The sequence below is a fragment of the Dermochelys coriacea genome, chromosome 12 (genome assembly GCF_009764565.3).
Source record: "Dermochelys coriacea isolate rDerCor1 chromosome 12, rDerCor1.pri.v4, whole genome shotgun sequence".
Taxonomy (NCBI): domain Eukaryota; kingdom Metazoa; phylum Chordata; order Testudines; family Dermochelyidae; genus Dermochelys; species Dermochelys coriacea.
This window is the reverse complement of record NC_050079.1, coordinates 37,888,317-37,914,847: the sequence shown is the minus strand read 5'-3', so window position 1 is coordinate 37,914,847 and position 26,531 is coordinate 37,888,317. Positions and strand designations below refer to the sequence as shown.

Genomic DNA, 26,531 nt, shown 5'->3' with positions numbered 1-26,531 from the left:
CATTTGCTCCAACCCCTCAGACAGAGACAAACACCTACAAGATCTCTATCATGCATTCCTACAACTACAATACCCACCTGCTGAAGTGAAGAAACAGATTGACAGAGCCAGAAGAGTACCCAGAAGTCACCTACTACAGGACAGGCCCAATAAAGAAAACAACAGAACGCCACTAGCCATCACCTTCAGCCCCCAACTAAAACCTCTCCAACGCATCATCAAGGATCTACAACCTATCCTGAAGGACGAGCCATCGCTCTCTCAGATCTTGGGAGACAGACCAGTCCTTGCTTACAGACAGCCCCCCAATCTGAAGCAAATACTCACCAGCAAGCACACACCACACAACAGAACCACTAACCCAGGAACCTATCCTTGCAACAAAGCCCGTTGCCAACTCTGTCCACATATCTATTCAGGGGATACCATCATAGGGCCTAATCACATCAGCCACACTATCAGAGGCTCGTTCACCTGCACATCTACCAATGTGATATATGCCATCATGTGCCAGCAATGCCCCTCTGCCATGTACATTGGCCAAACTGGACAGTCTCTACGTAAAAGAATGAATGGACACAAATCAGACGTCAAGAATTATAACATTCAAAAACCAGTTGGAGAACACTTCAATCTCTCTGGTCACTCGATCACAGACCTAAGAGTGGCTATACTTCAACAAAAAAGCTTCAAAAACAGACTCCAACGAGAGACTGCTGAATTGGAATTAATTTGCAAACTGGATACAATTAACTTAGGCTTGAATAGAGACTGGGAATGGATGAGTCATTACACAAAGTAAAACTATTTCCCCATGGTATTTCTCCCTCCCACCCCACCCCCCACTGTTCCTCTGATATTCTTGTTAACTGCTGGAATTAGCCTACCTGCTTGTCACCATGAAAGGTTTTCCTCCTTCCCCCCCCTGCTGTTGGTGATGGCTTATCTTAAGTGATCACTCTCCTTACAGTGTGTATGATAAACCCATTGTTTCATGTTCTCTGTGTGTGTGTATATAAATCTCTCCTCTGTTTTTTCCACCAAATGCATCCGATGAAGTGAGCTGTAGCTCACGAAAGCTTATGCTCTAATAAATTTGTTAGTCTCTAAGGTGCCACAAGTACTCCTTTTCTTTTTGCGAATACAGACTAACACGGCTGCTACTCTGAAATTTAGGAAAGCAGGAACTGGACCTTGTGGGTCTCTGTGTTTCTTCACACTTCTCCACCCGGTTAGCTGCGCTGGAGATGACTGTCCCCTGGAACGGAGGTGGGGGGTCTAACATGGCATACAATATTACAGAGCCCCATGGAAACGGGTGCTGTTCATAGCTAGACACTTCTATTAGAGAGAGAGGTTTCTTCCTGGGTAGCAAGCCACAGAAAGTGGGTTTCCCCAGTGACTACCAGCACTACAGCAATTTAATGGTGGGTACAAGTGCTAAATTCAAACAAGGTTTGAATGCAAAGTTGGTGTACCCTTAGGGGATGTTTGCGTGGCAGCTGGGAGTGACTCTCCCAGCCCAGATGAACAGACTTGCACCAGTAGGGCTTGAGGCAGTGCGCTAAAAATAGTGTGGGCCTCCTGGCTCCAGGGGAGACTCTGACTAGCTCACTTGAGCTCCTATCCCGGCGGTTGGGTGGGCTTGAGAGCCCGTGTTGCCACATCCATATTGCTCATTTTAGCATGCTCGCTTGTGCCTCAGTCGGGTTCTGTCTTCCCACCCTGAGAGCCTCAATCCCAGTTGCAATGTACACACACCTTTAGCTGTGTACTCTCTTCTAGAGGGGATTTGCATGCGGTTTCCTCGTATGAATCAGTGCTTGATTTGATACAGTAAAATCCGGTGTGTCACTGGATTCTCATGTAATAGACCCAGACTGGAGGCAGATTCATATTTAAGAGTGTCATAAAAATAAAGGGAAGGGTAACCACCTTTCTGTATACAGTACTATAAAAATCCCTCCTGGCCAGAAGCAAAGCCCTTTCACTTGTTAGAGGGTTAAGAAGCTAAAATAAGCTCGCTGGCACCTGACCAAAATGACCAATGAGGAGACAAGATACTTTAAAATTGGGAGTGGGGAGGGGGAAACAAAGGGTTCGTCTGTCTGCGTGATGCTTTTGCCGGGAACAGATCAGGAATGCAGTCTCAGAACTTCTGTTAGTTAGTAAGTAAGCTAGCTAGAAATGCGTTTGATTTCCTTTTGTTTAATGGCTGGTAAAATAAGCTGTGCTGAATGGAATGTATATTCCTGTTTTTGTGTCTTTGTAACTTCAGGTTTTGCCTAAAGGGATTCACTATGTTTTGAAGCTGACTACCCTGTAAGGTATTTACCATCCTGATTTTACAGAGGTGATTCTTTTACCTTTTCTTCAATTAAAATTCTTGTTTTAAGAATCTGATTGATTTTTCATTGTTCTTAAGATCCAAGGGTTTGGATCTGTGTTCACCTGTACAAATTGGTGAGGATTTTTATCAAGCCTTCCCCAGGAAAGGGGGTGATGGGCTTGGGGGGATATTTTGGGGGAAGATGTCTCCAAGTGGTCTCTTTCCCCGTTCTTTGTTTAACACGCTTGGTGGTGGCAGCATAGGGTTTAAGGACAAGGCAAAGTTTATACCTTGGAGAAGTTTTTAACCTAAACTGCTAAGAATAAGCTTAGGGGGTCTTTGATGCAGGTCCCCACATCTGTACCCTAGAGTTCAGAGTGTGGAAGGAACCTTGACAAAGAGTTTCCAGGTTTAGCACAGTGACATTCAATTTATTTTTAGGTAAGAAGCTTTCTAAAAAAATAAATTAGCCATAACTAGCCTTTTGGCACCACACAACTGTGGCTTTGTTTTCACAAAGACCTTTCATTCCTAATTACTCTTAATTCTTACAAAATACCTCTGACTGTCCAGATGATCGGATCTTCTCTCTGTTAGTTCCATGCTCTGACAACTTTCTGTAGGAGGCGGTAAAGGGAGGATCCCAGATGCTACAACTTATAGTTCTGAGATATTTAGTAGGGCTGTCATGCGATTAAAAAAAATCAATTGCGTGATTAAACAATAATAGAATATCATTTAAATATTTTTTGATGTTTTCTACTTTTTCAAATATATTGATTTCAGTTACAACACAGACTACAAAGTGTACAGTACTCACTTTATATTTGTTTTTGATTACAAATATTTGCACTGTAAAAAAACAAAAGAAATAATATATTTCAATTCAGTAATACAAGTACTGTAGTGTAATCTCTTTATAATGAAAGTTGAACTTACAAATGTAGAATTATGTACAAAAAAGTAACTGCATTCAAAAATAAAACAGTGTAACTTTAGAACCTAGAAGTCCACTCAGTCCTACTTCAGTCAATCACTCAGACAAACAAACTTGATTACAATTTGCAGGAGATGATGCTGCCTGCTTCATGTTTACAATATCACTTGAAAGTGAGAACAGGTGTTATGGGACTGTTGTAGCTGGTGTTGCAAGGTATTTATGTGCGAGATATGCTAAAGATTCATATGTCCCTTCATGCTTCAGCCACCACTCCAGGATACATGCTTCTGTGCTGATGACAGGTTCTGCTCGATAACAATCCAAAACAGAGTTGACTGATGCATGTTCATCATCTGAGTCAGACGCCACCAGCAGAAGATTGATTTTCTTTTTTGGTGGTTCAGGTTCTGTAGTTTCCGCATTGGAGTGTTGCTCTTTTTAAAGTTCTGAAAGCATATTCCATACCTCGTCCCTCTCAGATTTTCGAAGGCACTTCAGATTCTTAAACCTTGGATCGAGTGCTGTATCTATCTGTAGAAATCTCACATTGGTACCTTCTTTGCATTTTGTCAAATCTGCTGTGAAAGTGTTTTTAAAATGAACATGTGCTGGGTCATCATCCGAGACTGCTGTAACATGAAATATATGGCAGAATGCAGGTAAAACAGAACTGGAGACACACAATTCTCCTCCAAGGAGTTCAGTCACAAATTTAGTGCATAATTTTTTTTTAACAAGCATCATCAGTATGGAACTATGTCCTCTGGAATGGTGGCCGAAACATGAAGGGGCATATGAATGTTTAGCATATCTGGTACGTAAATACCTTACAGTGCCAGCTACAACTGTGCCATGTGAACAGCTGTTCTCACTTTCAGGTGACATTGTAAATAAGCAGGCAGCATTATCTCCGATCAATGTAAACAAACTTGTTTGTTGTAGCAATTGGCTGAACGAGAAGTAGGACTGAGTGGACTTGTAGGCTCTAAAGTTTTCCATTGTTTTGTTTTTGAGTGCAGTTACGTAACAAAAAATCTACATTTGTAATTTACACTTTCATGATAGAGATTGCACGACACTACTTGTATGAGGTGAATTGAAAAATAGTATTTTTTATCACAGTGCAAATATTTGTAATAAAAAAATATAAAGTGAGCACTGTACACTTTGTATTCGGTGTTGTAATAGAAATCAATATATTTGAAAATGTTGAAAAACGTCCAAAATATTTAATAAATTTCAGTTGGTATTCTGTTGTTTAACAGTGCGATTAATTGCGATTCATTTTTTTAATTGCAGTTAGGTTTTTTTTAGTTAATTGTGTGAGTTAACTGTGATTAATCTACAGCCCTAATATTTAGCAGTAATCTGGGCTGAGTGCTTTTTTTATGACACTTATACTGGAAAAAGCCCTAGTGTAGACGCAAATATATTGGCAAAACTGCACCTTTGTTGTATGGTGTATTTCACTTGGGGAGTGTGTGTGGGGGGAATCTGGAATAAGTGATACCACCAAAAATGCAAAAACACCTACGCTAGGTAATGCTTTGCTGATGCACTATGCCAGAGTCCTATGCTGGCAAAGCACTCCTAGTGTAGACATAGCTTTAGTTTTCTTGGGTAATTGGTATAAGCTATACCAGGAAGAGCACTTTTTGCGTGTGTGTGGTGGTGTTTTGTTTTTTTTTTTTTTTTTGGTCGTCTTCTCCCCCCGCCTCAGGTCTAAGCTACATCTACACTAGCAGGGGCTTTCTGGTTGGCTAGAGTGGCAAAACTTAAGTGTAGACTAGGTCTGAATCTTGTGGAAATGACTTCAGGAGAAGCTGTCATGTTAAAGTCTTGTAACTTGCATTTTTTTAAAATAGTGTAATACGTGCCAGCGATGCTGCTATTGAACTGATAGGTAGTCCTACAACTGCTGTGAGTGTGGACTGGAAAGGGGGAGGGAGCGTTGGTTGGAAAGTTTGCCTGCTCTTCAGGGTTGAATTTTGTGGAAGTGTTCTGGAGGGGCGGGAAGAGGAGTACAGTTTGTGCAGGGTGGGATAGAGAGAGAAGGGGTGGATTTAGGCTCCACAGCTGTTAGGGACTGATGCATGTTGGTGGTTCTTTTATTTTATGGTTCCCCCAGGAGTATCGATCAGAATTGGGGACCCATTCTGCTAAGTGTTGTCTGCAGAAAGAAACAGGGCTTCTGCTCTAGAGAATTTAATATCTTAAGCCTTGGCACTGCAATCTGAGATATCCCTGAATGCCTGTACTGAGTTCTATTGACTCCACTGGGACTCAGTGCAGGTGTACGGGTTTCCCCCGTAGAACAGCTTGCAGGATCAAGCCCTAAGGCGTGATGTACAGTGACAATAACAAATACTTCCTTCTCAGCTTGGTTAAGCCTTTACTTGGAAGTGGTTAAGGGAGACTCAGATGGGCAAATTGCTTGATTAGTTGAATGTTCTTAAGCTCTGGAATGCTGACATGAAAGTGCCGTGCCTTGCCCTGCAGTGGTGTCACGAGACAGTTGTATTGTGACTTGTGCTTTCACAGAGCCAGGGGGAATGTCTCTGAAATAGACCTGTCATGTGGATTTTAGATACATATACAGTTACAACTGTATAGACATGCTGTTTGCACATACTGTGCTGTATAATTAGAGTAACAGGAGTTATCTGAAAAAATAAAATGATGCTTCGTTAATGTTTCTGACATCAGAATATTGCTGTTTATGTTAAGGTTCTGTGACTTCATTTCGCAACTGTTTATCTGTGTATGGTCAGAATAATTTAGAAACACTGACGTTGCTCTGGTGTTATCTGGACCGGTGGTCTGCTAGGTGTGTCCAATCCTTGACTCTGGGAGCCAGCCTTGCCCTGCTCTGCTGTGAGAACCCCCACTCCTGGGCTGTTCACACAGCCTCTGGCATGTAAGCTGCTTGGATTGTGCAACTGAATGACACTAGCCAATATTGCCTGTCCCAGACACAACCCTAGAACCGCTGTCTTGCAGTGTCCAGTTATGCTCGCAGGACGCTGTAAGTTTATATGAGTTCATCGGTTTAACAAAGAAAGTGATATGCACCAGGCTTGTTATCCCAAGGGGAGTCTCTGATATGTTTCAAACCAAACACGCTGCTTCAGGTAGAATAAACAAATAAATTTATTAACTCCAAAAGATAGATTTTAAGTGATTATAAATCAAAGCACAAGAAGTTGGATCTGGTCAAATGAAATAAAAGCAAAACTCATTCTAAGCTGATCTTAACACTTTCAGTGCCCTTACAAACTTAGATGCTCCTCACCACAGGTTGGCTGGTTGCCCTTCAGCCAGGCTCTCCCCTTCGATCAGCACTTCAGTCGCTTGGTGGTGGTGTCTGTAGATGGAGGTGGAAGAGAGAGGAAGAGCATGTCAAATGTCTCTCCCTTTTAACATGTTCTTTCCACCCTCTTGGCTTTGCCCTCCCCCTGTTCAGAGTCAGATGAGCATTACCTCATCAGAGTTCCTGACTGACCAAGGGAAGGTGGGGAGGAAGGGGATGACTCGAGAGTCCAACAGATCCTTTGTTGCTGCCTAGGCCAGTGTCCTTTGTTCCTGTGAGGCTGGGCTGGCTTTGTCCCATATATACCCTGATGAGTTGTGAACTGCCCCTCTGCTCTTGGAGAGTTTGTACCCGGTCTTGTGTTTAAGCCATGAGGACACATTTTCAGCCTCATAACTATATACATGAAATTACAACCTATAACATTACTATTACAACAATGCTCAGTCAGACACCTGATGTGACAGACTTTTGCATTGGATACCACACAACCATATTATAAGGATGAACATGGGGGTGCAGAATGTTCCCCTGAGATAGTGTGTCACAGATGCTTAGACTGATGTTGTTCAAAGTGTATTGAGGTTGTTTTTATAAAACATCTCACAGGATGAGTGCTTATGGAAATGAGGTCCCTGTTGTTGGCTTTGGACAAGTATAACATGGGCAGGAGCTATGCAGGTCTTCATCTCTCTCTGCGGATGCACCTCAGTTCCCACTTGTTGCATCTCTGCACTTCTGGTCTTTGATTCCCACAATGGCTAATCCTTAGGGAAGCTGGGTGCCTCCTCTCAGGCGATCGGCACTCTCAACTCTTACTGAATCTATATGGGAGCCAAGGGAACTTATCACCTTGCAGTATGTATGGTAGAGCGGAGGACTATAGACTTAATTCTCCTGGGAATCCTTAGGTTGCTTCAACTCCGGCTCGAAGGAACTGGCTTTGCCGGAGGGATAGCTCGGTGGTTTGAGCATTGGCCTGCTAAACCCAGGGTTGTGAGTTCAATCCTTGAGGGGGCCATTTAGGGATCTGGGGCAAAAATTGGGGATTAGTCCTGCTTTGAGCAGGGGGTTGGACTGGGTGACCTCCTGAGGTCCCTGATATTCTATGGGACCCCACAGCTTTGCCAATGCACCTGAATTCTGCCCTGCAGCTCTCTTATTGTTCTAGTCCTGGGCGGTCTCTCTTGAACACTTAGTTGTGTGGGTGAATTTCACCTTTTTCTAAGTGACGGGAACATAGAAACACCTTGTTCTGAAGTGTTCTCAACAAAAAAAAGTCACTTTCCCCAATTATTTAGAAAACTGTTGCCTGTGTGAAATCGTGATGATAAAACAATTCTTCCTGCCGAGTTTGTTTATGAGAGTTTGACAAATCTGGAAGGAAATGTTCTTTGGAGAGGTTGCTCCCTTTGCTCCTGGGCCAAGTGGTTTTCAAATATTAAATCCGAGTGCCGCAGCATGGTTCATTAGAGACAAGGGCATTAATAATAGATTGTTAAAATGAGTAAAGCAGGACTGCAGATAGGGTGGGTTTTTTTCCTAAGAGAAGTGTAGTCGCTTTGGAGCTACTAATCTGAAGAAAAGCAATTCCTTTTGGCTTCTGTTTTAGTTGTTTATACACATTTTCTGCATCCTTTCTCTTATTTCCCTCTACTGAAAGGTCCTTTGCTTCATGCTGAACCCAGGACTTTATCAGTTCTCTGCAACTAGACCACTGGTTGTCCCCAACAGTGATTGGGGCATCCTTGTGCTGGATGATGTGAAATGACACCATAGACCAAGGGTGGCCAAACTTATTGACCCTCCAAGCTGCATATGACTATCTTCAGAAGTTTGAGATCCGGAGTGTGCCTGCCGGGACTCTGGGCTTCAGCCGTGTAGGGTGCGCCTGCCGGGGCTGAAGCCCCAAGACCTCCCTCCCCCAGATTTTTGCCAGGGTTTGCTGGCCCTGCTCAGTCTTATGGTATTGCAGGGCTGCTTCCCTGCATGACAGCCAACAGCTGGGAGCTGAAGGGAGAGCCACTGCTTTTGCTGTTGCCTCTCCCCTTGGAGCTAAAGCAGCAGCTCCTCCCTTCATCTCCCAGCTGTTTGCCTCTCCATGTGGAGCTAACACCTGAAAGTTACAGGGAGCGGCCATTGAGGATAAGAGGGGGGCTTTGACTCAAATGGGGAGGGGGCTTTAACCCCCCCTCCCAAGCAGGCACCAGTCATCTCTGGCAGAAGCCTCCTAGCCTCATCACCCCCCTGCAGGATAGAAGCCCTGAGCTCCCCCCCGCAGTCTGGTAGGTGGAGGATGGAGGGGGAGCCCCCCGAGATGCACTTCAACTGCAAAAGAGCCACGAGCAGCGGTTTGACCACCCCTGTGATAGAGGGTTGTTGTCCCGAAGAGGTTACACTCTAAATCAGGGGCAGGCAAATTTTTTGGCCTGAGGGCCACATTGGGTTTTGGAAATTATATGGAGGGCCGGTTAGAGGAGGCTGTGCCTGGGCCCCCACCCCCCCCTTGCTTCTCACCGCCTGATGGCCACCCCCCTTGGCGGGACTTCTGCCCCATCCAACCCCCCCGTTCCCTGACTGCCCCCCCAGGACTCCTACACCATCCACCCCTGCTCCGTGACGGCCCCCGGAACTCCTGTCCCCGACTGCCCCCCACCGCCCCATCCAACCCCCCTCTCCTTCCTGACTGACCCCCACTGGGACCACTGCCCCCATTCAACCCCCCGTTCCCTGCCCTCTGACCTCCCCGACCCCGTTCACACCCCTGACCACCACCCTGAACTCCCCTGCCCTCTATCCAACCCTCCCTGCCCCCTAACTGTGCAGCACAGAGCACCGGTGGCCGGAGTGTTGCCCAGCCGCCCAGAGCATTGCGCCGGTGTAGTGTAGTAAATCACTCTCCGTAACTGCTACCAGTAGCACCTTCCTACTCGGAGCAGTTTAATACGCTACACTGGCAGCATGGAGTGCTGAGGCTGTGGGGGGAGGGGGAACAGCAGGGGAGGGCCCGGGGGCTAGCCTCCTGGGCCAGGGGCTGGGCAGGAGGGTCCCGTGGGCTGGATATGGCCCGTGGGCCATAGTTTACCCACCTCTGTTCTAAATAGATGGGACAGGCAAAGATTGGCAGGGCATAGGGAGGCAGAAAGTGGTGAAGTGGCTTGCCTGTTGTCTCGCGGTAGGTGGCTGGCAGCTGGGAATACAACACAGGTCTCTAGAATCCTAGTCACTGGGCAGTATGCCCCTCATCTTTTTAATTTATAACAAACCTATTATTTGATGGTGGGCATGGCATGCTGGTAGAGATGCGTTTGGTCCACTGTCTGGTTTAAACTCCCTTGCAGCCAATGGAGCTTACCCTAGGGATGAATCTGGCCTTGTTAATTTGGAAATGTTATTTAATTGGGCATATGAAGTTTTAAAGCAAGATGCCAAGTCTTGATTTTGAAAGCCAATTGTGTCGTGCAGGGAAAGGGAAGCTTTAAATCGTGCAGAGTGCAGTGTATCAGCAAGCTTATGCTCAAATAAATTTTAGTCTCTAAGGTGCCACAAGTCCTCCTTTTCTTAATGCCTGTTGTGTATCTCTCCCAGAAGAAGGAAGTGACAGGAATGCCAGCACGAGATCTTGTTGAAGAGAAGTGAGATATTTGCTGAAGAAAAACCGGTTTGTTCTTGAAGCAGTATAGTGGTTTGGCCAGTCAAGTTTCACGCTGTGCAAAATCTTGCATGAAATGGTTTCTTTTTTCTTGTCTATGAAACCAACAGAGAGAACTGTCAGATTAATTCTGCTGGACTGACATAGCTTCAGATGCCAAGGGACAGGCAGATTAAATTGTTTACCAAGATTTTTTTTCCTCTTCCCCAAATACTTTAAAACTGAGTGACATTACTAGCCTGTTTGGCAGCTCTAGAATCTGAATTCCTTTCCTCCTGCACAGAACAGGTGCAGAAAGGACAGTGCAAACCTCCCTCAGGCTGCCCCATCAACCTGACCTTGTATAATTCACTTTCCATGCCAGGAAGGGTGATGATGGCAATACTGGCGTTTGCGACAGCAACTTCTGTTTTGAATCCCACCAATTTATGTCTCCCAGGCCAGCAGATAGCCATTAGATGGTAAGGACTTTTTAACAGGTACTAACCTAGTTTGTATTTGTATTTGTGACGGATAGTGGAAAGGTTACCCGACCCCTCAATATAAGACTAATAAAAGTCTCGGATGTTGAAGGATGTGCGGGTTAAGATGTTTTGCTATTCAAATACATATAGTCTGACTGTAAGCATGTAACCCAGTATACCTGTCTATTACCTTGGCCTGTAATTTCTAGCATTGCTATCACTGTGCAGATGCTGGAGGCTTTTTTTCAATATAGAAACAGCGTCAAATTATGTTCTTTGGATTAGGTTAGCGTGCCCTGAGGCATTGCTGATAAAGAGAGAGGTTTTCATCAGGTTAATTCCCATCCCCTTATTGTAGGGAAACAGATTTATATCAAACCGTTATAAAATTTATTAAAAAAAATACATTATACGCAAGAGCTGTGACGCTTGAATTAAAAAAAAAAAAAAGTGTAGGCGTTTGGAGTAGCAGCTCTGTTAATATTCCCACCAACCCCCCCCCCCCCCCCCCCCCCGTGTGAGTTGTCACTGGATCAAATCCTAGCCTAGTAACTAGACTATCCAATGGTTGGAATACATTGCTGCAGCCTGTCACCCTTTGAATGAGATCAGCACTCCTAGCAGGACTGAAAAATACTCTGGCAGCCCATCTAGAGCTGCAGGGCAAATTTTAAGAACAGAGGAGGTGAAGTAGGTAAGAACGATGCAGTAGCAAGCTTTGCCGAGCGAGCCTCATCCACCCTCCGCCAGCTAATGGTGGTTATCCGCGTTTCTTCTGTTCTGTGCCTTTGAACTGTCGGACGTTCTTCTTGCTGTTTTGCGCTGCAGGAAAAAACAACCCTCCATTTGTGTAGAACAAAACCTTTCCGGACGCAAGACCAGGTGGGTCCTGGCTCCTGATCGTGAATCTGCAGCTTGCCTGTGTTGAAAGCATTAAGATCACTAACTGTCAGAGAAATAAAGTTCCCATTGTTTCACTGGATAATTTCTTTTGAAAGCCCTGCGCTGGAGGCTGTGCAGAGATTAGTCTATAGACCTCGCATCTGCTGTATTGTTCGTTAATGCTCCGCCTAAAGATGCAGGTTTACCACAGCATAGTCAAGCTAGTGGAATTCTGAGCTATCCTGGAGCATTGCAAATTGGTTGATGCGGTTAGTATTTGTTTAGTGCTAGCAGCGTGCTGGATAGGCCCCTTAAAAATATTGACAGTCCCTGTCCCCAAAGAGCTTCTAAAACGTGTACCCATTCTGCCATCACATGGGGGTCATGGGCAGTCTTCCAAGTTCTAAGCTGGTAGCCTAGCCACTGGTCCATAATGGGGTTAGCCCTGGCTGCAGTTCTGCAGCAGGGACTAATCATACAACATTAGTGACTTCTCTGTAATAGCTGGGACTTTTATTGCAAGTTAATGGCAATTTGCAATCTGTCACTGAACAAGCAATGAAAAAAGCAGGAAATGCATCATACATTCACTTTGTTTATTGTTTATTTTGACAGCTGTCTTTTGAATTATTCATGGTGCTCTGTTGTTCAAGGTTAGTTGGGAAGCAAAAGTGATCCCTGTAAACTGTTTATGTGGAGGGGTTATTGGTGTGTAGATTTTTTAAAAGCACGCATATGAATTGCAGATGACACAATGTGCTGTACACAATCTGCTAGCTGTCCTCCGAGATGGGCAGTTCAGTAGATGGGACAAATAACCCTTGTGAACTGCCGAAAGAAGCTAAAGGTTCAGAGAAAGTTGAACAAGGCAGAGTTTGATACTTATGGGAGTTGGGTTACCTGTAATGAAAACTGCAGTGGAAATCTCTTGCTGAGGATATTTCAGTAGGTTCCAATCCTGCAGGCCACTCCACAGGTTTCTGCCCACGTACAAAGCAGCTTGCCAGGATCAGGCCTTAGCATGGAACGATGCATATGGGGGAAGAGGGAATATAAAGATTCCAGTGAAGAGATGATTACAGTATATAAGTACCTTCACTGAAAGAAGATACCAGGTACTAAATTAAAGGGATGTTTAATCTAGCAGAGAAGGGCAGAACAAGAATCAATGGCATGAAGTCAGCCAAATTCAAATTAGAAATTAGGTCCAGTTTTTTTAGCAGGGAGGGTGATAGACCAAGGGAACAAACTAGCAAGGGAGGTGGTGAATTTTCCATCTCTTGATGTCTTCAGATCAAGATCTGGATGTCTTTCTGGAAGATACACGTTAGCCCAACACAGATTATTGGGCTTGGTACAGTCCATGAAAGGGTGTGCTTTTGTCTGTTCCCTGGAGCTTCAGGGATGTGCATGTGCAATGTTCTTTTGATGACCATCATTCCTGCGGTTAGACTGCATTCAGCTGAACACAATCAAATCTGGGGAGGAGTTCCACTCCAGGAGTCCACTCGCAGAGGCTGTGCTCCGGGTATCTGGTGGTCTACACCTGGATCTCTGCTCTCCACAGGATTGTCGCAATGGTGTATGGTTGTTGGGGAGGTTGAGAGAGTCTCCGAGTAGCCAGGTCCCATTCTAAGGACTTAGCAGGGTAGAACCAGTTGTAGTGTATTTGTATTGGCACCTACGCTTAGGAGCCTGGCCATGGGCCAGGCGCCCTTTGTGCTAGGTGCTGTAGAAACACAGAACAAAAATTCCCTGCCCTAAAGAGCTTATGGTCTCATTAACAAGGATTCAAAGGCCAAGCCATTGAGTTCATTTCTGAAGCAAACAGGGAGTCAGTGATATGTCACGGAGGGCGGGTATGAAGTGTTTGCATTGGCCCGTCATTGCTTCCGTGCTCTCCAGCGACTTCAGTTGCTGTGTGATGGCTGCACACGGAAAGAGGTTTGCAGTACTTTTATCTGGAGGTAATGAGATACTGGATCATGGTGCCTCAGTCCCCTCATCCGAGACAGTCTCCTGCCAGTTGGAGATGCAGGAAAGCCTGCAACAGTTTGCATGTACACGTGTAGTGAGGAGTTCATTGTGACCCCGACAGTCGTTGATCCAGTGCCTGCCGTCGGTGTGGTTAAAGCATTGGCAAGTTCCCCTTCTTGCTTACATAGACTTCAGGCAGCAAAGGCAGGAGCAAAGCCTTTTCATGATTCATGTGAACTTCACACTTACAGAAAGTGTCAGGGTGGTGAGAAGAAGTGAAAAGAACTAGCAAAGATGTAATCTTGTGCATGTAGAGAAAGCAACCCTTCTATCCCGAATGCACCACTGGGATCTTGCCGAGTTCTTTTTAGCATCTGTCTGAGCTGCTGCAGTCTGTGGAGTTATCAGCTGTTCTCTTCTATTAATGAGCTGAGCAGTGTCTGTTAATAGGCATCCCTCTCCTGTGGCATTTGCTCTTTTCTCTTTGTTGAGTGAGTTGCCTCTTTATAGCTGATCGTAAAAGTAACAGCCTATAAACTTTGGCAAACGTTAGATGTTTCCCATTGTGTGGAGGTTATTAGTTTCAGAGACGTGTGTTTGACCAGTGTATTATTAAATCATTCTGTAACATTGATGTTACAGTAGCATCCACTGACCCCAGTTGGGATGGAGGACTCTTTGGGCTAGGTGCTGTGTGAACACACCAGTAGATATGGACTATGACCCAGAGAGCCTGCAAGACAAAAACATATGTGCAGGGAGGGAACATTGGAAGGAAGGAGAAAAAACTGCTTTCATTTGCATGGCAGGAAGTGACCTATTTCCTCCTGGAGCACAGGTGATAACTCCACCAAAGCCAAACATTCCTTGCAGCAGCATTTGTCTGTGTGATATCCTGCATGCCTGACCGGCTTCATCACAACAGAATTAATACAGCGGGTATTAACTTCAGACCAACAAAATTACTGTATAAAAGAAGGTAACTTTTCCTGTCTTGTCACTGTGAACTGATCCTTTTTTCATTTTAAGCTTAGGGCATTTCTACCATGCTCATCATTGTGGGCTTACAAAAGCTATTTTAATGAGGATCTTTGTCTTCTTTCCCTTCAGTCCCTCCATCATGGGATTGTCTGTCTTGTGGTAGGAAGGCTAGAAAGGGAGTTTTTGCCTTTTGCTTGAAAGTGGCGAGATTCATGATCATTTCGATCCCCCATGAAAGAGAATTCTGCGCTCGTTAGGCTAGCTGATGACCAGAGCTCTCTCCACTCTCACCCTTGAGGTTGACGGTTTCTTAGGCCCTGAGTATTGGGGACTGCATAGAGCGCACTGTGGTGGGTCTCTGAGTGCTTCCATAAGACAAATGGGGAGGGAGATGGTGCTTGTGGGGGTGTCGAGAGGCTATCGTGTTTAGACAGCTCAAGTCAACCCCACAGAGCGCTTTAGAGGACTGAACCCAGTGTTCAGCAGGGAGCCAAAGTAATAAGCAAAGGACTGGGGTGTGCATTTGCCAACCTGTGTTAATAGCAGGGTGGCTGCTCTGTTTTGAATCAAGTGTCGAGCTATTTCTGAGTCAGTTTTCTCTTCCTAGATACAGTGTGCTGCTGCCGTTGAGCCTAAAGATCACAGATGCTCATATCACAGTGGCCAAGTGTGAATTCGACAATACAGGGCACAGTCTGATTGTCATCTGAATTGCGCTGCTGTTAAAATACCCCTGGCACGTCTCCCAAGGAGAAATTGCCCTTCTGGGATTCTCCTTGTTCCGATAAAGCCTGTCCTGTCTGTCCTTTGCCCATGGCCCTGATTAGGTGTGTTCTGCAGCTGCTGGTCAGTATGTGGCTTTACTCACCTTCTGTCATGGCCTGCAGCTCCTCTTTTGCATCGCAACCTGCTGAGGGTGTCTGGGGGGGGCTCATTGGGGTGGTACAGATGCAGGGAAGGTTGGACATGTCAGGATGAGGGTTTGATGGGCCTGCTTAACGGGGAGCCCCAGCTGCTGCCAAGGGACCTGCATGCTGGGCCCCCTAACCTCTTCTCTTCCCCTTCCCCACTGCTCCATCTCCTCCCCATCCCACCCCCTTCCTTCTCCCCTGCCTCCGCTTCCCTTGTCCCCTTCTCTTCCCTGTCCCATGCCCCTTCCCCTCTGCATCCCACCCCCTTCTTTCCCCACAGCCTCTTTCCCCCTGCCCTGCCCCACAGCGGGCACTCACTGTTGTACAGTAACTCCACACTTAATGTCATCTCGCTTAACGTTGTTTTGATTTTACGTCCCTGCTCCATTACAGAACATGCTCCATTTAAAGTTGTGCAATGCTTCGCTATAACATCGTTTGGCTGCCTGCTTTGTCCACAACTGGCAGTCCCCCATCAGCTCCTACGCCCCGCCATGTCCCTCCCAGTGCTCCCCCCCAATGGCAGACCCTGCGGATCAGCGTCCTCCCACTCCTTCCCCCGCCTCCTGCCTGCGGCAATCAGTTGGCTTGCGGCGTTCAGGAGGGAGGAGTGAGGACATGGCGCGCAGGCTTCCCCTCCCTCCCCTGCCTCCTGAACACCACAATCCTGCCGCGGGCAGAAGGCAGGGGAGGGAGGGGGAGCCTGCGCGCTGTGTCCTCGCTCCTCCCCCATTCTCCTGCCCCCTGAACGTTGCAAACCAGCTGATTGCCGTGGGCGGGAGGGAGGAGGAACCAGGATGTGGCATGTAGAATAAAGGGGGATGAGGGGAGGAAGAAGAGGCGGGTTAAGGGTGGGGGTTTGGGGGAAAGGGTGGAGTGGGCAGGCTGAGGATTGAGCCCCCCCACCCCTGGTGCTTGCAGAGTAGGGGAAGCTGCCGCTCCTGCTGCACAATGTGCTTCGAGCCTACAGCACCGTCAGCCGCCTTGCCTGCCTCATTGTCTCCTGTGCCAGTGGGCTGTGCCTGTGTGGGGTGAGGCGGGGGCACCTCCCAACTATAGTACTGGACTGTATGGCAAAAACCTTTTTTCCCTGTACCTAACCCCCCCGCCCCATTTACATTCATTCTTATGGGGAAATTGGATTCGCTTAACATCTTTTCACTTAAAGTCGCATTTTTCAGGAACAGAGCTACAGCTTTAAGTGAGGAGTTCCTGGAGAAAATGAAGGATGGCATGCAGCACTAGGACCCAGAGGGTGGTGACCAGCTGCAGTCCAGGGAGCTGGGCAGCATCTTCTCTTTTTAGCCAGGCTGTGCAGCTCTGCGTTCACAGAAATTGGGGGGATGGGAGTGGCATGTGACCTCGCACCCTATGTGGCCCACACCCCTTGCCTCTATTTGGGGGCAGTGCCCCCAAACTATGCCATGAACATTCCCAATTGCACCGCCCTGTTCCTCCTTCACTTTCTGCAGGGAAACAAAGAACGCTGCAGGAGGGGGACCTGGGCTGTTTTCATTCCCCCTGGGGCCCAGGAATATCTCACACAGACCCCCACTGCCCAGTGCTACCCCCAGAGACCCACTGCCCCCGCCCTGTCTGCCCCCAGCCACGCTCACCGGCCTGCTGGGCGAGGGCTATTGGCCTTGTCTGGGCTGAGCCAGCATCACAGCTGGGGCCGGTCAAGGATCAGAGTGGGAGGGGCCTGCCCAGGCCTGGATTCCTCAGAACCCCCTTGCCTGGGGCCCAGACGAGCCCCCCCAGGCCTCCATGCTGGCTGAGAATGACCCGGCCCCTGCACTGGTCCCGGGCGGCTCAGCCCCGGGAGGTGGCGGGCGGAGCAAGACCACCCAGAGCCACGCTGGGGAGTGGGGCAGGCAGACCCTGGTGGGAGATGACCCCCGAGAACCCCCCAGCCGAGTGGGCGGAGGAGATGGGACAGGATGGGGCAGGGATACCTGGGGTGGCCGGACAGCAAAGAGGAGCACAGGGGAGGGACTGGAGAGGAGAGGAGCCAGCCTGCGGTGGCCCTTCGGCTGGCAGTGCAAGTGAAGTGCAGCCCCTGGCCGGCTGACAGGCCCCTGTTGAGCGTGGGCCTGGCGCCAGGGCACCTGTGGCACCATTGTAAACCCGGTGCAAACTTATCCTGATTTCCATGGAGGATCAATCTTTTTAATCTCTATCAGGTCCCATCTAGTCCATTCCTTGGCCAGGGTGGGATAGTTCCCCACAAGACCTTTTCTAATGCTTTGTCCAGCCCAATTTTAAGTCTGGCATTTCCATCACTTCCCTTGGCAGACTGTTCATTAGCCAGGCAGATGTCGCTGTTAGGAAACTTTACCTGGTACGTTTATGCGTATGTTCTGCTGCTGTTTGCCTAGCTCTTAATTCTAACACATGGGCCTAGTGACACTTACTGATTTGAGGAATATATTTTACTAATCTTTGCTGGGGCTGTTGTCCTCCATGTGATTCAGCTTTATAAAACCAGAGAAACGGTAGCTATTGCTGTCTGTTATAATTGGAAAATAGATAAATAGCTGATGAGAGCATTATACTTTGTGCTGGGGAAATCAGTGTGGTGCTGACCTGAGAGTAACACCATCCCATGGCTGTTTGATGGTCTACCTCAGTGGTCCCCAACTTTTCTGTTGCTATAGTATATTCATGTTCCCAGGAGAGTGTGGCGGGTGCCGGATGACCAGCTTTGGCGTCTGATTGTCCGGCAGCCGTGCTCCTCGGCGGCGGGTGGTCCGGCAGAAGTGCTCCCTTCTCAGTAAGCGGGTGCACATAAATGCCACGATGGGTGCCATGGCACCCGCGGGCACCGCGTTGGGGACCACTGGTCTGCCTAGTTCCCAGTGGGCTGGGGGCCACTCCCTCCTCTATTTGTACTCTGCCTAGGTCCTATGCTCACAGAGACCCTGGCTTTACACAGTCTTGGCTCAGGAGAGGTGAACGTAGCTGCTTCCAGAGCCGGCCATTCACTTGAGAGGAGGGGGTTGCAGGAATGATGCAAAGTTTCCATTTTCTCCTTCCCTTTTCAGCCACTACCTCTGTAGCATTCCCAGTCCCCTGCCAGCCCTAGGGCAATAAGGGACTTGAATTAGATCCCCCTGCGTTAGACTCTTAGACTCCACTGCAATCAGAGAGCCATGGCATGGCTGTGGGTCAGCTGACTCAGGCTCGCAGGGCTCAAGATTGTTGGGTGAGATGTGTCCTTAAAGCTGCTTTTTATTTAATCCAAGATGACTGGTGCGTTTCTGGTGGACCAGGGTGAAACTAGATTCTGGTCTTTGACTTGCCTCAGCTGACTGGGCCAGTGGTAAAGTTTGTATCACTGCCCGTAGCTCCAGAGTGGGTCTTTTAAAAGCATATCCTCAGTAAAAGCTCAATCCTGGAAAGCGGTGAGCATGCTCGCCTCCTATTGACTTCTGGAGGAGTTGTGCTCTGTGTTTTGTAGCACCAGACCCTGTCTTCTGGGCATTGCTTAGCGGTTAATTACTTACCCCAGATTAAAAGGTGGTTTGTTTTTTTTTGCCTTGAATCCTGTGAGCAAAGACTGTTCAGTCCCATTGTTATTAAACATGAAATTGCCCTTGCTTCATTGTTAATCTGATATAATGTTCCTTGATGATTCCCATCCCTCAGGCTAGGCAGCTGATGGACAGCAGAGCTACTTGCTTCCAGCCTCCCTGCCTGCCTTCGTCTGGAATGTAAAACAAGCCAGAGAATGTTTAGGAAGAATCCTGAAACAGAAGCCCCATTACATTCAAAACTAGACGTCAGTGAGATAAATAGTAGGCGTTTCGAACAGCTGGGGCGAATGCTGGCTTTCTGTTAGATCAATGCTTTAAAAATGAGACTCTAAGGCCCATATTTAGGTCGGGAAGTAAATGGTCTGATTTTCAAAAGGGTTGAGCTCTTGGCATCGTTCACAGGAGTCAGTGAGACCCTAGCACCTCTGAAAAGTTCAGTTTATAAAAATGTGCAATGCAATCCTTCTGAAAACGCCATCAGACTTTTTAGCCAGTGATTCAGGTTTTTAAGGGAGGCAATTTTAAAAGCACAGATGCAAAGCATTGCCTTTCCTTTGCTCGTCATAGTTTAGCTTATGAGTATGAAAAGAATCTTACAAACCCCTAACCTGTACTTCAGGCTGGGCAGTTCAAAAATAAACAGCCTCATTTATTTACTTGTCAGTTTCACTTTCTGATTGTCCTGTGCACAGGGCCCCTGGGTATGGGTTTCAGAGTCTGCAGGAAGATGTTCAAATCGGAACAGCAAACTCTGGATTTTTTTTTAGGAACTGAAGGAAAACATTTTAATTGTGCTAGGTTTTGTAAAATCCTTCTGAGGTTCAAGCCCTTGATCTCTGTGAATGAACTTTGTGCCCAGAAGAATGAAGGAATAATTGCACTGATTCTAGACAGTCCTGGGTTGGGTAGTTCATCTGGGGCTGTCTGAAGGCAGAGGTGCATGGCCTAGATCAGGGTTTTTCAATCTTTTTCTTTCTGAGCATCTACCCCCCCCCAACATGCTATAAAAACTCCATAGCCCACTTGTACCACAACAATTGTTTTTCTCCATATAAAATCTACAGCTGGCATTAAGGATAGGAAGCAGGATAATTGCCCGGGGCCCATGCCGCAGGGGGCACCACAAAACTAAATTGCTCAGGCTTCAGCTCCAGGTGCTGGAGCTCAGGGCCCCAGGCTGCAGTCCGGCATGGTGGGGCTTCAGCTTTCTGCCCTGGGCCCTAGCGAGTCTTAAAGCCTGCTGTGCTTGGTGGACCCCCCTCAAACCAGCTCACGGCCCCCCAGGGGGCCTTGGACTCCTGGTTGAGAACCACTGGTCTAGATGGATGGTTGGTCTCATCCAGTGTGTCAGTTTCTTTGGTTTTGACCTGCAGCACTTACTGGTCCTTCCAGGCTTCCTAGCCTACTGGCTCTGCCAGTGCTCTTCAATCCTGCCCCTCGGCATCCCCTTCTGCTTTGGTCCTGGTCTTCTCATGACCTTCAGTCTTAACTTGCATTCCCCCACTGGGGACCTGGACTACTTCTGAGCATGTACCCTACTTGCCTCAAATTGTATGATGCTTCTGAAGTTTGCCTGAACAGAGACCAGGTTAGTGCCACCTATCTCACTTTCACTTTTGTATGTGTTGTCGTTGTGACCTAAACAGGAGTTGAGTCCAGGATGTAATACACTAGAGAGGCAGTATCGTCTTGGGGTTGAAGATATGAGACCTGGGTCCCAGTCCAAGCTCTGTCACTGACTCATCATGTGACCTTGGGAAAGTCATTTAAACTCTCTGCTTCACCTTTATAAAATAGAGGTAGTTCCAAGCCATTTTTGTAAAGCATTCTAAGACCGTCCAAGTGCAGCATTACATTATTGATCCATTGCCTGTGCCTAATAAGTAGTGTGTAGCTTTTTAGTATTAAGTCCGACTTCCTTGTTTTGCTTTGTGTTTTGGCCAAAAAAGCCCAAAACAAAACAACTCCTTACTGAATAAAAATGGAATGAAATGAGCAAAAGTAACTTGCTTAATAATTTTCAGAAATGTCTTCATATTTATGGAAGGAAAAGGGATTTTTTCCTTCCAGTCTGTGCACAGAGATTGCTTAAGGAAATCGTAAATTAAATTTCCTTTTCTACATATTTATATGCCATATACTGTAACTCATGAAGAAGAGCTTAATTTTTGTGTGGTTTAGCTTTACAGATGTAGAAGTTCTCTACCCCAAGGAGCCTAGCATACTAACCCACTGATAGATTCTGCTCCTACCATCTGCTTCTGTTGTATAACATTTAGGTAATGATGCAAGGCCTGATATTTTTCATAGGTGCTGAGCACCCACAACCCCCATTGAAACTATAGATGCTCAGCGCTTCTGAAAATCAGGTCCTTGACATCACTGTCATATACTACTTAGCCTGTCTCGCTCCGTTTTAATGTGCCTGTTAAAGAGTTTAGCCCCAGCACTATATTATTTGGAAGAATAGCATCAGTGCCATAGTGTAGATCACTGTTTCTCAGCCTGTTCAGGTGGTAACCCTTTCTGTAAGTAAAATGTTTGTCATCCTCTTACATTTACTATAAGAGTAAAAAATGTTATCAATATTAACAGTGTAATTTATTTGCATGTGTGTTTGGAGAGGTTGACTGAGAATACTTGACCTGGAAAGGTCAGGGTGTACAGGGAGTGAGTCTCTTTGCTTTAGCGTGTAATAAAACCTTGCAAATCCTCCCCCCATCTTATGTGACCCTTCATCCCTGAGCGTTGCATCCCTCTGGTTGAGAAATAGTGGGTTAAACCAGTGGCTCTCAACCTCTCCAGATTACTGTGTCCCTTTCAGGAGTCTGATTTGTCTCATGTCCCCGCAAGTCTCACCTCACTTAACAACTTGCTTACAAAATCAGATATAAAAATGCCACGGCGTACTATTACTGAAAAATGGCTGACTTTCTCATGTTTCCATATAATTATAAAATAAAACAATTGGACTATAAATATTGTACTTACATTTTGGTGTATAGAGCAGTATAAACAAGTCATCTGTAGGAAATTTTTGTTTGTACTGACTTTGCATGTGCTTTTTATGTAGCCTGTTGTAAAACTAGGCAAATATCTCGATGAGTTGATGTACCCCCTGGAAGACTTCTGTGTACCCCACAGGGGTACACATACCCCTGGTTGAGAGCCACTAGGTTAGACAATCTGAGGGTATTTCCCTTTGCTGTGGCCATGTTTTCCTGCCTTTATAATAAGTGATAAAGGGTGATTAATAATACTTTATATAACACTCTTCATTCAAGGAACTCGGAGGATCTTTACAAGCTGTACTTAAACCTCATACTCACCTACCCCTCTGGAAAGTTATGTTTAAATGAGGCCTTTTTTGACAGTTGAAAGGCTAAGATACAGCATCTAGAGACCTCAATTAATGTCTTTGTAACCAATGGAGTGAGACCTGTCTCTGTGACAAGCAGCACTAAGATAAGGACAAGTTGTCACTTGCCAGTACAACCCTTATGCTTTAGCACATGCTACTCCATGCATTTAATTATGCAGTAAGCTGCCTGCTTTTCTAGGTATCTCTTTGACTGGCAGGGCCATCTCAGCTGTCGAAGTTTTATATTGATCAAAGTTGGCTTCATTTCTTTCCCTGAATTTGCTGTTGATGCGCAGTAACTAAATCTCCTTGCACATTTGCTGCATGGTTTGCTGCCTATAAGAGGCACAAGTTGAGTGAAGTATTATCTTTTACTTTACCAGCTTCTGTTGTGAGAGAGAAAGATCTGGGTGTGCCTCAAAAGCTTTTCTCTCTCTCTCGCTCGCTCTCTCTCTAACAGTAGCTGTTCCAATAAAAGATATGACCTCACTGACATGGCTACGACTGCACTGCATATCCCTGTCTAAAGCTTTCAGAGGCAAGCTCCTTATTGCTAAGGAGCTACTGATACTTCTTAGATTGCTTTAAAGAAAGCTTTGCTGAGAAACAGCCCTGCTAATGTTTCCTTGTTCCTGCATTTCTCTGCCGTTGTGATATCACTGAGACCCCACGCATGGAAACCAGGTTTGTTGCTACATACCTGTACCCCACTTGCTGCTTTTGCCTCCTGAAGCCATAATTTTGATTGTGGCATCATTTGCTTCCGCAGCAAAAGAGAATTAATTACACCCCCATGCTCTCCTAGAATAGAAACACTCAAATCCCCTGCTTTTATCCTTTTTTTTGTATTGTGGTAGCACTGCAAGGAAGGCCAGTCGTGGGCCAGGAACTCATCGTGCTAGATGCTGTACAAACGCAGAACAGAAAGATCGTTCCTGCCCCAAAGAGCTTCTAGTCTTGTCATTTCAACGCTGCCGGTAAGTTGTCAGCATGCTCTCGTGTCGAGAACATTGATATACAAGCTTATCTGCTCTCTCAGATACCTGGAATACCTGCAGCAAAAACAGGGATGAATTAAGGATGGTGGGAGATCCTTGTTAAACCGTCTGCAGTGACTCTCGACTGTGGGTTCCAACCTCAGGGCAGACTGTCAGGAAACAGGTCACCATCTCCAAACTGGTTGTGTGGTCTAGGCTTAGATTTCAATAACCAAGTACCAAATCTGAACTCCTCAAGCCTTAACATGGAGTCACAGACGGTCCCCTTGGGCACTCCATCTATCTTGCCACCCAGGCAAGCTTGCCTTGGTGATGCATTGTCCCTTACACCAAAAACCACAGCAAGATTCAGGTCACTCCAGTCCCAAAGCACCAGTCACTTTCCCCAGGAAATTGTGCCTTAGATCCCAAGACAACACTTGTAGCCAGTCTGTAATAAACTAAAGATTTGTGAAGTAGGAAAAAGAATTATTTACAAGGTTAAAGCAGGTAAACCTATCCACAAAAATGAGCTACAGTCTTAGGTTCCAAAAATGTAATAGTTGCTATGATACGCAAGCTCTATGTGTCCTTTAGAGCTAACTAAAGCGAAACAGCTTGGGGATCCCTTGCTTATGCTTAAAATTTTGCCCTCTCCAAATTCCAAGCGGCCCAGTGATGATGATTTCTCCTTGACAGGAATTTTTATTCCCTTCCTTTTGAGTTCAAACTGTGATGGGATGAGCTTTTGTGCACGTCCCCTCTTCATGGTGTGAGGAAAGCAATCAAAGTCTTCTGCCTACTGATGTTCCACAGTAGCTTGTCTGATGTGTATAGGCCTTGTTTTGTTGGGCAGAAGATGACATCTCTTGTCGTAAACTAGTATTTCACACTTGGTAATGCTTCTCTCCTGACTGGGCGGGGGGGTTTTCCAGTTTCAGAGCAAAGACTGAAATATTATATTATAACATAAGATACAGATATTGTAAGTGAAATAATGCATGCAGCAATTTACAAGCATTTCATAAAGTCTAAACATTCAACACATTCTTATAAACTTAATATCTATTTTAACAATGCTAACACATGGGGAGCCAGACTGCTTTCTAGCTGAGCATTTGTCAGTTTTCAGTGAGCCCTAGGAGCCTTGGCATAAGCTGGCACCAGGTCTGCCTGTGTCACGATCCTATCCCAAGCTTTCTTGTTTGTTACATTCTCTTTCCCCTTCCAACCTCACTGTGATGTCTTTCATTCATGTTGAAGCATCTGAGTCCATTAGCAAATGGAACAGCTTCTGGGAGAGGTAACTGATATGTTAGTGCAAAGAAGAGAAAGAAGAGCAGCTTTTGTGTTTCTCCTGATATTAAATATTACCACAGACTTCCAAGGTGTGCTTAATTCTTAGCACTGAGATGCATCTTTCCAACTCAGTTAGCCCGGGCAATTGCTTCTGGGCTGTGGGAATGGCTGCTGTTGACTTGGATGAAGGCAGTCTACAGATTCTGCATTGTGCAAATAGAGAGGAATGTAATGTTGATGTACAAAAAAGCAACCTAGATAGAGGAATTGATGTGATCTGTTTTACAATGTAAATGCAACATGTGATGAGTGTCTTAAATTTGGCAGCTGATTAAAATCCATGAGTACGTTATTGTGTTAGATGACATCTAAGCAAGTTTGCGTATGTGTACCAAAATGTGTTATGAATGGGATTAGCCATTTCCCTCTTGTTTGTTATAACTTTGCACTCTGCAGGTTGTGTGGAGGCTGATGGTAAATGTAATGCTTTCATCCTAACTTGATTAAGACGGATGAGTCACTTGCTGATCTTTTCATGTATGCTGTACGACAGCTGTTCATAATAGAGAAAAATCTTTGGGAATGGGGAAAGTTCTCCTTTGTAAAGCAGTTAATATTACAAGAATACTAGCACTTGAATAAATATGTGCACTTTCTAGCTTTATATGCATTGTGTGTGTGTGTGTGTGTGTGTGTGTAAAACTTTTCTTTGCAAAGGCTGGAGGTGGTTTTGCATAGTTGACTATCTAGCATGAGCCTAGGGATGCTGGAACAACTTGTATAGTGGGGGTACTGAGAGCCATTGAACCAAACTGTAAACCCTGTGTATGGTGGAAACCACTTCAAGTTGGCGATGTGGTAGCACCCCTAGTTCCAGCACTGAACCATGAGCCTGGTTTTCAAACAGTTAAGGTGCACACATGCATACTCAATACCTAATTTGTGTGTGCAATTACACATCAATCTGGTAGTTGTGTGCACAACTGACAGCAATCTGGGGGCAGAGATCTCAGGGTAGAAGAATGAAAATCTTGAAAGGGCTGTGAATCCCAGAGAGAGAGGAATTTGCCATGATAAAAGGAAGAACAACTAGGAGTACATTTAAGAAAAGGGAAATTTACAAACTATGAAGAAGAGCTTCCTTGGTGGTGAGATCTATTAGCTTGTGGGCTAACCTCCCATGAGAAATGATGGAAGCTCCATTGCTTGGCACATTTTAAAATTATTCCAGACTCTGGTCAAAACATACAGTAGAGAAGAACGTTGCACTGACGGAACAATGCACTAGGTGGGATCTAATTTATAATTTTGTTCTGCATATCCTAATTCAAAAATAAACTGTGCCACACATACAGGCATAATATGGGTGAGGAGCATGATAGTGGCAGAAAGATGCTAGCCATTTTCCTAAGCGCCATGCATACAATATGGCTGTGTTCACAAATGCTAGTAGAGGACTATCAGCAGTTTGCTGCTTGCAGTTTTCACTACTTCCCTACCACCCAAATAGGGAGCCTTTCCAGGAATGACAGGTACCAAAACACCTTTTGTATTACTCTTGCTGTTCATGTATCACATCATTCTCATTTCAGACCCCATGAACCCGCAGTGCAATACACTGTAGTCGGCTGGCAAGATAATGCAATTGACTATCATGCATGGCAACGTTTCTGTAACACCTTCTTCCAAGAATCTGTGGGCTTTAGCAATTTTAAATAATGCCTCCACAGTTCCCTATGGTACAAGGAGGTGCTGTTACCCCACTTAAAAGATGTCAAAACAGCGATAGAAGGAAGCTAAGCTAAGGGACTTTCCTAAGGCCTCCCAGTGAGTCTATGTAACTAGGGTCATTTGGTGAGGGAGATGCCAGCTTAATTCCACAGACATACTTTGTATTAGGAGAGTTTTCTGG

The 26,531-nt window shown here is 45.9% G+C and overlaps 1 protein-coding gene across 7 annotated transcripts in view; it reads left to right on the top strand.

Annotated features, from left to right (window-relative positions):
* KIAA0513 (KIAA0513 ortholog) overlaps positions 1-26,531 on the top strand; it is a 92,606-nt gene that overhangs the window by 2,659 nt on the left and 63,416 nt on the right. For 2 of the 7 annotated variants that reach the window (XM_043494888.1, XM_038368252.2), the window contains exon 2: positions 23,201-23,320. The exons of 2 other annotated variants lie outside the window; for them this stretch is intronic. The gene's annotated coding sequence lies outside the window, so the exon portion shown is untranslated. Of the gene's footprint in view, positions 1-1,377; positions 1,428-2,278; positions 2,328-14,510; positions 14,534-23,200; positions 23,321-26,531 lie in introns of those variants that run through there. 3 more of the 7 variants (XM_043494885.1, XM_043494890.1, XM_043494889.1) reach the window with 3 other exon arrangements.